This window comes from Lepidochelys kempii, chromosome 7, assembly GCF_965140265.1.
Source record: "Lepidochelys kempii isolate rLepKem1 chromosome 7, rLepKem1.hap2, whole genome shotgun sequence".
Lineage (NCBI taxonomy): Eukaryota > Metazoa > Chordata > Testudines > Cheloniidae > Lepidochelys > Lepidochelys kempii.
In genome coordinates this window covers 93980469-93993086 of record NC_133262.1, presented here as the reverse complement: position 1 = coordinate 93993086, position 12618 = coordinate 93980469, and the positions used below count along the sequence as shown (strand labels likewise).

Below are 12618 nucleotides of genomic sequence, written 5' to 3'. Positions count from 1 at the left end.
AGATTTAGACTGTGATTCAACACAAGCCCTTCCAGGAGAAGCTTCCAGAAAATTTGCTATCTCATGCCCTCTGCCAAGGCAGCTTTGCCCACTTTTGGGCTGTACTGGCCAACTCCAGTCCCCTCAGAAGAATGAAGCTCTGAATACTTTGTGCAAGTGCAAACCTCCCTTCAGGCAGAATTCTACCGCTGGAGGCTCACAGTCTTGTGTTATGCTGGAAGAAGTTGTTGTAGCCTATGGCTAAATCAAGTCTTATTAATAGATTTAATTTATGTGATCCTAAGAACACAATAAGGTGTTTGCAGATGAATAATACAATATACAAGCCTTGGTAGTGCAACTTCTCTGTAAATGTAAAAAATGAGTCATTTCCTAACTGAAATTATACTCTGGGTATGTACTGATGGTTTGCTCAAATCATGAAGTAGATTCCTAGAATAACTGAGATCTCTGCAGATGAGATAACCCTGGCTAAATTTACTATGCAAACATTAAACATACCACACTTTTCAAAGAACTCTGCAGTATTCCTGCCAAATTGTAAGAAAAATCCTCTACTTGAGAGCTTACACTGAGGTCCCTTTGGACAGCCATTGGTGGCTTTTCAGGCAGAAGCTAAGGATCCCACAGCATTTTCCAAATTCAAAGGGCAAATCTAATATCCTAGCCATCTTCCGTAGCTTATAAAATATGTCATAAGCACCTAGCTTATTGTTTGCAAAATGCTTTAGAATTCATGCTGTACGAACCATTCAATGTAAATATACATTCTAGGTTGTTCCATTCATTATGTATGCTTTTCTGTGCAGAAAAATGTTCATTATATATGTTTTTCTGTGCAGAAAGACTAACTGAATACTTTCAGCCTGAATGACTTGTTAGATGAAGGGAAACTTCACAAGGCGTACACTAAATCTTCCCATGAATTGATCATGCAACCTGTACTGCTATCTCAGTCATGTCCAACCTGGGGTGCAAGACAGCAAGCCCAAGAACCAAATCCTGGTTTCTCTCATGGCAGTGCAAGCAGCCAATCTGTATTCTCAGGACAGCACTGATGTCATAGATTTGGGAATGGACTTCAGGAGCACCACATCTAGGTCTGTGTCATGAACATGAGCACTGTAATTTATACAACAATACACCTCAGTATTGTACACTATGAGAAAAACAGAACATGCAACATCAGGGCTGCATCCTGCAAGGTACTGAGCACATCCTGAAGAGTGCTCAGTGTCCCTTCGATTCCCCTTGAAATCAACAGGAGCTGCACTTTGCACTTTTCTGTGACAATCCCTAAGAGCTTAAAAATGCAGACTTCTAACAGCACTTCCAGGCTGGGACTTTCAAGGGGGGCCAAGAGCTTTAACACCCAGGTTTGTCTGTTCTACATTTTAAAACTGTGGCAGAGAGTCTCAGAGCCAGGGTCTACAGACTTCGGCTTGTGCTATGACACTAAAAACAGCTGTATAGGCCCTGGGGCTTGGCTGGGGGCTGGGCTCACAAGTCTGGAGCGGGAGGTGAAATTCAGTGGCAGCTGCGTGCCTTAGGTTCCCCTGAAAATCCTAGTCCTAGTTCATAAAAAAGTCTTTTACAATCCAAGTTTAACATTACTAAACACCTGCTTCATTTGGTTTATAGACAGCAACTTACTAATTTTAATAAAAGCTGCAGAATTGGAGGTATTGTTCTGTGGAATTGTGCTGTGCATAACAGGTGATTCACAACACAGTTTATTAGTTGCAAAAGTATCTCCATGCTCTTCCCAGCAGCTGTAGCATTTCACCAAAACATTTCAAACAGAACTCATGAGAAATGTGTTGCGTCCTAACTGATTAGGGGCTTCTGGAATGAACCACACAGATGCAGTAAAGTAAGATTCCACAGACCACTGGTTTAATCCTGTAACTCACAAAACACAAATTCAACATGCAGCTTCCCCTTTTCAACTCTCTAATCCAAATCAAAATCTGGAATGGATTCACATGACCCAGCTGCTATTCTCGGTACTCTAAAAGACCAGCATGGATAATGAGGAATGGATTCGCCATAAACATGACATCCCTCCTTTTCCCCCCTCTAACTTTAAATTAAACAACAATTATTAAGCTCACCACTTTGAAATACATCCACCTAATGAATAAAATACAAGCAGCACAGAATAAATGAAGCAACGTCAAAAGTTTGATGATTGTTCAACATGTTCACAAAAACACTTATGTTTAAGGCTAAGATTTTGTCATTGTTGTTTTTAGTAAAAGTCACGGACAGGTCACAAGCAATAAACAAAAATTCATGGAAGCCATAACCTATCCGTGACTTTTACTAAAAATGACTGTGACAAAATGGGAAGTGGGGGTGTGGGGGGATCTAACACCCACAGTTTTCTGCAGCAGCTCCATGGTTTCCCCCGCCACCATGGTGGCTGGGAGCTGCAGGGTTCCCCCTCCATTCACAACAGCTGGAAGCTGCAGAGGGGGAGGCTCCACCCACAGTGGCGGGAAGCTGCAGGGTGACCATATTTGCCAAAGAGAAAATGTGACACCCCCAGCTGCTTGCCCAAGCCCTGCCTCCCTCCCACCCCAAGGCTGTCACCTGTGGCTAGAACCCTGGGGAGGGCCCCGCTGGCAGTCCCTGGGGCTGAAGCAGAAAATGTCAGGGAGGTCTCTGGAAATCTATCACAGATTCTGTGACCTCCGTGACATAAACATACCTTACTTATGTTATGTAGTCCTTCAAATGCACTGGAGGTTGACGGCCACTTCTTTTTGAGTGACTTTCAACCTCTGGAGCACAGCGAGTTAACTTGCTCACTTGCGTTGGAGAGAGTACAAGGGGTTTACAAGTGTGTAAGGTTGTCATCATCATCATCTTGTACTGTGAGAATATGAGTGCCACAAAGTGGTTTGATGTGAGATGCATTTTGTGTGACTTCATGGGGTCCTCTCTGAGCAGTGACCATTGTGCCTCTGATCACTGTGGTCTTGTAAAGCTCAGGAAAGAAGGGCATAGAGAGTTTGTTGCTCAGATGAAAGTTTCTGGCAAGAACTACATCTCCCACATTGAAAGAAGTGGTCTTGGCCTGAGCTGGTCGGCATATATTTTCATGACAAGGTTCACTTTGTTGTCAAGTTGATGTAGAGGTTCATCATCTGCTCTTCTCTCAACTTGTGGCAGTTTTGTTCTTAATTGTCTGCTGAACAAAAGAGATGTTGGTGCCATGCTAGTTGAACAGTGGCGAGTGGTTTGATAATTGAGGAGGAAATTAAATAACTCCTGTTTCTCATCTAATCCATCAGCTGCAGCAATTCATAGTGCTTTCTTGATTGGTCGCATAAACCTCTCATCTTCTCCGTTGGCTTGTAGCCACTGCAGCGTAAGTTTGAAACCCAGAGACTCTGCAAATTGAGCGAACTGCAGGTCTTGAAATGGTCAGTTTTAATAACAGCAGGTATGCCATACACTGACAAAATCTTATCTAGTTTGGGTACAACAGCATCAGCAGAAGTGGTGATGATCATTTCCACTTCAGGGTATCGAGAATAGCAGTATCTAATAACCAATAAATGTTTTCCATTAGGGAGATCACAAAAATTCATGCTAACTTCTGTCCCTGGGGATGTGGGCAGAAGAGACATATAGAGGAGGAATGTGGTTTTCCAGAACTGCTGCCTGGTATAGTCTGCAGGACTTAAGGAGAGTTTCAGGAAGGCTATCAATTCTCAGGAACCAGACTTTTTCTCTGAGCAGGAATTTTGTTTTTACCAGTCCCTGGTGACCTTTGTGAGACAAATCAAATGTGTGATCCCACAACAAATGCAGAATAACAAGTCTTGTATCTTGGAGTAGGAGGTCATAGTCCATGACAGTAAGTTCACCTTTAACATGGGCAAATGATCATAGAACAGCTTGTGTTTCAGGAGTCAAATGTTGTAGACTATGCAGTTCTTTCCAGTCATCACTTCAAGTGGTTTTGATGATCATTTGGAGCAGGGGCGGGCAAACCTTTTGGCCCAAGGGCCACATCGCAATTGCAAAACTGTATGGAGGGCCGGGTAGGGAAGGCTGAGCCTCCCCAAAGAAGCCTGGCCCCAGCACCAATCTCACCCCCAACTGCCCCCCTCAAAACCCCTGACCCATCCAACCCCCTCTGCTCCTTGTCCCCTGACCGCCCCCTCCCGGGACCACCCACATCTCACCACCACCTCAGAATCCCACCCACTATCCAACCCCCCCCGTTCCCTGTCCCCTGACTGCCCCAAACCCTATCCACACCCCCGCCCCCTGACAGGCCCCCGGGACTCCCAGGCCCATCCAACCCCCTCCCCTGTTCCCCGTCCTCTGACCGCACCCCCAGAACCTCCACCCCATCCAACCCCGCCCCCGCTCCCTGTCCCCTGACTGCTCCCCAGGACCCCCTGCCCCTTATCCAACCCCCCCACTCCCCACCCCCTTACCATAGCGCTCAGAGTGGCAGGAGCTCGCAGCCCCACTGCCCAACCGGAGCCAGCCACAATGCTGCGCTGCCCAGCAGGAGCGGTGGGGCAGAGCCCTGGCGGCACGGCGACATGAGGTTTGGGGAGGACAGCAGGGGAAGGGCCTGGGGCTAACCTCCTAGGCTGGGAGTTCAGGGGGCGGGCAGGACGGTCCCATGGGCAGGATGTGGCCCGAGGGCCGCAGTTTGCCCACCTCTGATTTGGAGATGTGTCAGACTCTGCAGCTGTCTTTATTTGTTGTAACAATAGAGCTTTGTGAATGGTGTCTGAGAAGAGGAAGTTATTAAATGCTTCTGCTTTCTCCATAGTGTTGTGATTAAGTGTTTCAGGAATAGGGTGCCTGGAGAAGTAGTCAGCATGGTTATCCTTTCCAGGCCAATAAATAACTTTGTGGTTGTAATCTTGTAGTTTGAGCACCCACCGCTCAATGAGCGTTGGTGGGCAAAAAGAGGCATTATTGATCATAGGTTGGTTCAAGGGACTTATGATCAGTCAGAATCATGAAATGACATCTGTAAATGTATAAATGAAAATAGGAACATCCCCATGCTACAGCAAGAGCTTCTCTTTCTTTCTCAGAGTATCGTTGTTCCATGGGTGAAAGAGCCTTTCTGCCATAAGCAATGGTGTAAATTCGACCACATTGGTCAACTTGTGTGAGGACTGCTTCTAATCCAACAGGGTTAGCACCTACTAAAAGTTAAATTCTCTTACTGGAGTCAAAATATGACATGACTACATCATGGGTAAGGGATTTCTTTGGTTTGTCAAATACATTTTGATGTTCATCTGACCACACCCATATGTAATCTTTCCTGGGTAGAGATCTCAGAGTCTGTGTGATAGTGGCTAATCTCAGAATGAATCTGACACAATAATTTGAAAGCCCTAGCAGCTATGAACTTCAGATGGGTTCATGAACAGAGTGGCATTGTGACTGTCCTTCACTTTCTTAGGATCTTCAGAGATGCCATCTTTGGAGAATGTGTATCCAAAAAATTCTAATGTGGGTTTATTATACTCACATTTGTCTGGGTTTAACATGAGATTCTGCTCCTGCACTCATTCAAAAACAGCTGCTAGTCGGTGTCATGCTCTTCATATGTGGTGCCAAATTCTAATATGTCATCACTCACATTCAGAACTTCAGGGATTCCAGCTAGTACCTCACTTATGGTGCTTTGAAATATTTCTGTGGCTGAAGAAATGCCCAAACTGAGTCATTTACATAGGCCCACAGATGGTGACTTTGTTATGTACCTTTACTCAGGGTGGAGCTCAAGTTGATGGTTTCCTGCTCTGTTTGCAGCTAACTAAATTCTCTCTAGTTCAAACCAAAACCTGGAATGAACTCATGCGACCCAGCTGCTATACTCAGTACTCTAAAAGACCAGCACAGATCATAGAATGGATTCTCCATAAACACTACAAAATGCATGTAATCTAAATTGCAATCAGGACAATACTCTCAGAAAGGCCTTGAAGGTACAATAATTTGTTGTAGCAAAACATACTACATTCATCTGTAATTAAAATGTAACAATCAACTTTAAATATCTTTCTTGGGTTATAGAAAGGATTTACAGGGAAGGAGATGATGTGCTATGATATTGCTTGATGGATGTTAAAGGCAATTCTAGTTAAAGAACAACAATACGAATAGGGTGCATGACATGGGTAGGGTGTGTACATCTAAATTACATTATGAAATATCATTTATGGGCCAGATTCTCTCCCCAGTCTGATCCCTAAGCAGCACTCAATGGCACAAAGGAACCAGATGCTGTTCAGCTGAAAATTTCTCCAGCAGAGTTCTCAGCTGGCATAAAGCTAGCTTACATGGTTCCTCCTCCCATCCTTGGTGTAGGGAGTGTGCTAGGGTGTCTTTGCACACAGGGATTCTCAACTGGCAGATGGCCACTATACCAGTTGGCAGTGGTCCCCAAGAGACTGTCTGACAGCTGACATTTACCAGAGTGCAGCAGCAATGCAGCCATACCTCACATACCCCTTACACCAGGGATGGGGTGTGGGAGCTAATATAGGGGCAATCTAGGGGCTGTTCTAACCTGCCCAAGGACCAGGATTGAAGCTACACATGGCAAAGAATCAGAGAGCTATACCATTTTTCTGAGGAACATGCCTCCCTTTTCTATGCAAAGCAGATCTTGGTACAGGAGAGAATCTTCCCCTATTGGTCTAATCCAGTGCCCTCTGAAGTCAATGGAAATACTCCCAAACTGTTCACATCAAAATGATCCTGTTGTGCAGAGAGGCGCTCCAGCCAAATCCCTGACTACACACACTCCTGAACAGGATGGTGTTGGAAATTCAGATACAAACTGGCTTGAACCCATTTCTGCTGTTTTGTAATCATAATGGTATTTAACCTATGATAAAAATTCAAACAGAGACGTTTTGGACATGCATTAATGTTCTTATTTAATTTCTCATTTTGCAGTATTATTTAACAGCAAATGATGGGCAAACCTCAAAGAATTAGAGGATCAGTTTATACAAACACCCAAAAGGTCAGATGCTAAGCCAGACTTTATCTGAACTACACTGTTTAAACTTCAGAGGGCTGCAGAACTGGACTGAAATCTCAGTGGAATAGGTTTACTTTCAACTTTTTAAAAAGATAGATGTCTTCATCAGGCTATTTTGGATTGTGCTTGATGGTGGGACTAGAAGAAGGTATCTATATTTAGGAATAAGCATGCTGTATTCTTAGCTGTACCTGTTAGAGAACAGCACACATATTCAACAGTAGCTGAGGGGCCAAAGTGAAACATGTAGCAGGGCAATATCTATCACCATAGTTAATGGTAAGTACCAATGGACATTTAAATGGACATTAAGTACTGCTCAGCAAGTAGTTGCTGAGTGCCTTCTGGTTCACTGTTACTGTAAATCAGAAGTCTCTTACTTTTTCACTTGGCTTTCTTTTAGGCATACACAACAAAGTAAGAAATTTAAGGCATCCATCTTCTGATAAACTATGTTGACTTTCACTTCTGGGTAAAGCAAGATTAGGAAAAGCCACAATGAGATATTTAATGAACACACAGAATATTTTGTATTGGGAGGTCTATTGTATTCCTGGTTACCACCTGTCCCTTCAACCATGTTTTGGCTACTAAGGAGAAAGGGCCAAGTTATGCTAAAATTTGTGTCACCAATTTGGTAACATTTTGGTTACCAAAATTTGGTAATGGTTGTTGATCATAAGTGCTATCAATCCTGCCTTTTAATATTAGTGTAGGACCAGCCGAGGAGACAATAATAGATGGTTTTCCACAGAAAAAGACAAAAATTATTTCTCTTTGGGTTCAGTGTCCCACAAGTTGGTGCAACATGGGGACCATATTTACTTGACATTTCATAATGAGGAGAAAAATTGATTACTGAAGTGTGTCCAAACCACACTCACCAGTGTACTTGGCCAATCTGTGTTTCAAGTGGGGATGGCTAAATTAGATTTGTTTTCACTAAACAAGAACTCTAGAGAGATCCAGATCCAAGCCACCTTTTCTATGTGAAAATCAGGTATACTGAAGACAATCACTGAAACTGTTGGACAAAGTTGGAAAGAAAAATAGAAGAAGAGGATTTGCCCTTTGACCTGTGATTCCCAAAGCTCTGGAGCCATCTAATTTGAGAGAGCTGGAAATCCATAGAATTTCATTTATCTTCTCTCTTTCTTACATAGGTTGCTAGCTCTTTCCTCATTAAGATAGCCCTGAAAACATAAACATCAATATTAACAGATGTAAACTAATCATGGGGGTTGAAAAGAACAAGTAGCCAAGTTTCACTTCTGCAGGTGGGGGAATAATTTAAACAGGCCTGTTCACAAATGGTAAAGATAACTCTGATTCTGGGGAGATACAGAGGCTTTCCCAGTATTGATTTTTGTTTACTTGTTGAAGAATTTCATAAATTTGCTAGTTTGATTTAATGTAGCTAGCAGTGATTTTTTTAAATGAAAGGTTACCTGAACCATTCAATATGCATAAATGTGTATACGCTTCAGAGAGAATTTACAAAACCAAATAAGAAGATTGGACTCACATATTATCTGGATGAGTCTCATCAACCACACCCTTGCATCCCATGACACTAGTTCAAGAATCATGATGGTTTTGAAATTTTCCAATTTAAGTTTCATTTCCTCATACCTACCTACCCTAACTAAACAAAATTATAGTGGTGCACTCATTTGAATATGCTGTAAGTTTCAAACAGCACAGTAGGAAACCTCCAGGAGTATAATTTGAGCAGTATAAACACTTTCTTGTATAATCAGATTTAGCTTTTGAGGTCTAAATTGGATCTCATGTATAGTAGCTGATTTTGAAAGATAAATCCACAATTTCAAGAGTATTTGATATCAGTGCTAGGCCTACAGTATTTCCCATATCTCAAAAAAGTAGAATCTATAAACTACAGGTAAGCAATTGTTAAACACAGCATTGTACTTTTGGCATAGCTAATTAATCCATTGATGCTAGTATCAGGAAATCCTAACTCACAGCACTAACTAAGAAGTTTGTTTCTCTCTGTTGTAGTATGAAGTTATCTTTCTATATAGCATTCCTGAGATACTCAACCAGTGTAAATTGGGGTATATCATAAAGGTGTGGCTGCTCCATAGCACCCCCTGTTGGCCAAGCATAGCTCTGCCAGCACTCCCTTCCTCAGTTTCTCTCCCCAAGGTGAGCCTACTCAGCCCTCCACACACACATCTGTGCTGGAGATATGGCTTAGCCCTCTTGCCAAGTCACAACAAACATAATCCCTTCCAGAGTACCAAGAGTCCAAACTAAAAAGTGCCCACCACACATAAAGGTCCCTCTGCCCTTTGGGTCTTCTCTTCAGCCCACTCTTTGGGCCCTGCTGCTTGCCCTTTCTGGGTTCTGTGTCTCATATACTTCCCAGCTCTCATGTTGTTTCCCTCTGGAATACCCTTTTCCTTACATGCTCTGGTTCAGGGCAAACTACTCACTGGCCATCTGGGGTTCCAACTCCTGATAGGGTTCACTCTTAGTCCTTTGATAAGGTCCAGGTGTCCATTAATCTATCTCCTGCCCCGCCATAGTCTCACCTCCTCAGGCTGGGAAGCAAATTAATTATGGCACAGATGTGGCTGGCCCAATATCCCCATAAAGGAGCGAAGGTAGCACCACTGATTTCAGTGGACGCACACTGATTCGTCACCATCATCCTTGCTCCTCCTACATAAATTATAATGGCTCACATCCAAATATCTCGCTGGCTATATCTGTTACATGGTAAAGTCCATCCAAGACCTTCAGTCCCAATCTTCTAATACATACTGTTGCAGCTAAATATATTTGCCTAAAGAGAAATAGTACTATTTTAATCTTCCTTGATTATTTGATACTGCTTTTTACAGGTGCATAGATCTGAAAAGAAAAATGTCATGCACATCATCATCTACAAAGGTGAAACCTTCAGGAGAAACCAGAAGAAACTTTAATATGTAAGGCTCCCAACCTGCATTCAGATCTATGAAGGCAGACTCCTACACGCATGCCGCCTATTGTCAGGCACAGAGGTCTACCCACACGGATCCAATTGCAAGAGGATGGTCTAAATATTTTCGGTGGTAGGATAAGAAATTGATTGAACAGTTATAATTACAAATCTAACGTGTCTCAACAGTGAGCTGTTGTTAACCTTCCCTGCTGTAGATTTGGGACTACATTCTTCACCAAACAGAAGGGTGTGCCTAGCCTATTTTCCTCTGTGTTGCCAGGTTACTAATTACTCAGTCTGGAAAAATGTGTACTTGCTCTCCTACACATGGAATAAAATCACTTCACTTAAATCAGACCACAATGTAACTTCCTGTACAGATTGTGGTATTTATAACTTGGTAATCTACCCGTTGTACTTCAGTTACTGACAAAGATCCTAAATGTTACGTTTTCCTTACACGGTGTAGATTCATTTTCCTAGTGGAATGAGAGATTTTAAACGTTGACTAGACTAACAACATAATGGAAAACAGATGTGTTCTTTTCTCAGACATTTTTATATGGGGAAGGCCAGCTCTGGACTTTGTCACGTGAAAGCTCTCTTTGTCTATCCCTGGAGTGATCTATGTGAACATTATATCAGTGTGATTTGGGCTTTTTTCATGTAACTACTTTTCCAGTGGGTCAGGCTTTGGGTCATGATGAATGTTGATGCAATATTAGTCTGCTCTTACAGTAAAATTTCTGCAGGTAGCAGTAAATTCTGGTTCCAGGAGAAACAGAAAAATATGCATGATGTTCACATTAGCCTAATTGCAGAAACATACCACAGCAATGAGTAGTGTTTTGGCAGAGAGTAAAAGCAAGGGAACTTCTACTAGACTGATTCTCCTGCACTGTGTAATACTGGCCTAAGTGCATTACTGTATAAGTTTTTAGGAGACGGTGCCCTTGTTCTATAGCATCTGCCCAGATCTTTGCTCCAGGAATGGAGGAGCAGAGTTAGGGCTATGTGCCTGATACATTCCCTGTGAGTGACCGGGCAGGGAAGGATGGCAAGGCAGGATAGGTGAGACCTATGGTTCCACTTCTACCTTGTGTGCCAGTCAGCAGAGCTGGCTGAATGACAGATAGGGAGTAAGCTGTACCCTGAAACAGGTGATATAAATTATTGCCCCTACCTCACTCCAGCACAAGATAAATGAGGCCTGTCGGCGGAAACTCCCCCATACTCAAAGTTAAGCCTAAAAACTGCCCCTCAGACAGCAAAATAAAAAGTGAATAACACTGTGAGTCCTTAGGCTTGGGGGAATATTGGCACAGGGACAAATCCTGTTTGCCTTACTCATTTGGACTAGTCACATTTATTTCAAAGTCCTCCTGAGGCTAATGTGAACAGGATATGGCCCACAGTGGGTATGTGCAATAGGCTTTCACCTCTGGAGGCTTGAATCCAAATCATGACAAGCTTCACGAGTCAAAGTGAATGTGATGGTCTCCTGTTCTCCATTGTGATTGTTATTTGTTTGTATTACAGTAGGGCCCAGAGGCAAGTGGTAGGCACTGTACTGTGGTTGCACATATCCCAAAACTGCCATGTGTGCTAGCCTAAAGCAGCCTGTTCCACAGTCTCCTCCCTCTTTTGGGAATTGTGCAATGTTGCAGTTCAGGACTGAGGTCCATTGGAAGAAACATGCAAGGAGGATGTTGTGCATTATTTTGGCTACTCACCTTAAGGAGAAACAAAATCATTCACAAATAAAAAAAAAATTGGGTTGATTCACAAAGAGATTTTAAAAAGAAATAGGAATTAGGGTGGAATGAACAGAATTGTGTAATTTGCCAAGAGTTCATTCAGCACTGCCGCAACCCCTTTGAGAATTTGTAAATAGTTCCCTGGTTATTTATGCATATAGGGTCAATTCTGCATTCCACTGATGTCAATGGGACTTTTTGGGCGGTGCGGGGGAAGGTGGGGGGAGAGGAAGACTCCATCGTGATTTTAGTAATATACCACTAACACCATACCAAAGAAAAAACCTACACCTCAGCTGTTCCTTACTGTGAGTTAGCATGAATAACTGCCTGCAAAAGGCAGGTCTAGTTATATAGTAGTGGAGAGTTTCAAGGAAAAAAACCCTGCATTTCACTACTCCTATTCTGTTGCTGCTGAATGTGAGGCACTGGATTTCTTTAGAACACTGAAGAACTACACATATGTAACTATGTTTTGAAAGACCTCTTAACTGTGCTCTTCTTTATATTATAGAGCCAGCTTACCTATCAGAGAGCGAACTCTGTTATCTACTTATTAACTCTTTGGGGCAGGACCATCTTTTTGTTCTGTTTGTATAGCACCTACCACAATGGGGTCCTGGTCCATGAATGGGGCTCTGAGGTGCGTAATACAAGTAAATAATAATATTATTATGTTTCACACATCAACAGAATGCTTTATGTTCTGCAGATTTTTTACCTCAAGCTGTCCACTTTAACTACACCTGTAATACATGTCAGTTAAGTCAATAATGCATGAGACAGAAAGAAAACAGTGTGGCTTTCAGACTCTAGCTTGAGCTTGCAGGCCTGGCAATTTAAAAAAACCTCATTATTTGTAA

The 12618-nt window shown here is 42.7% G+C and overlaps 1 protein-coding gene across 4 annotated transcripts in view; it reads right to left on the bottom strand.

Moving 5' to 3' along the window:
- The window catches only part of MYOF (myoferlin), a 109122-nt gene that overhangs the window by 75587 nt on the left and 20917 nt on the right, over positions 1 to 12618 (bottom strand). The window lies entirely within an intron of this gene.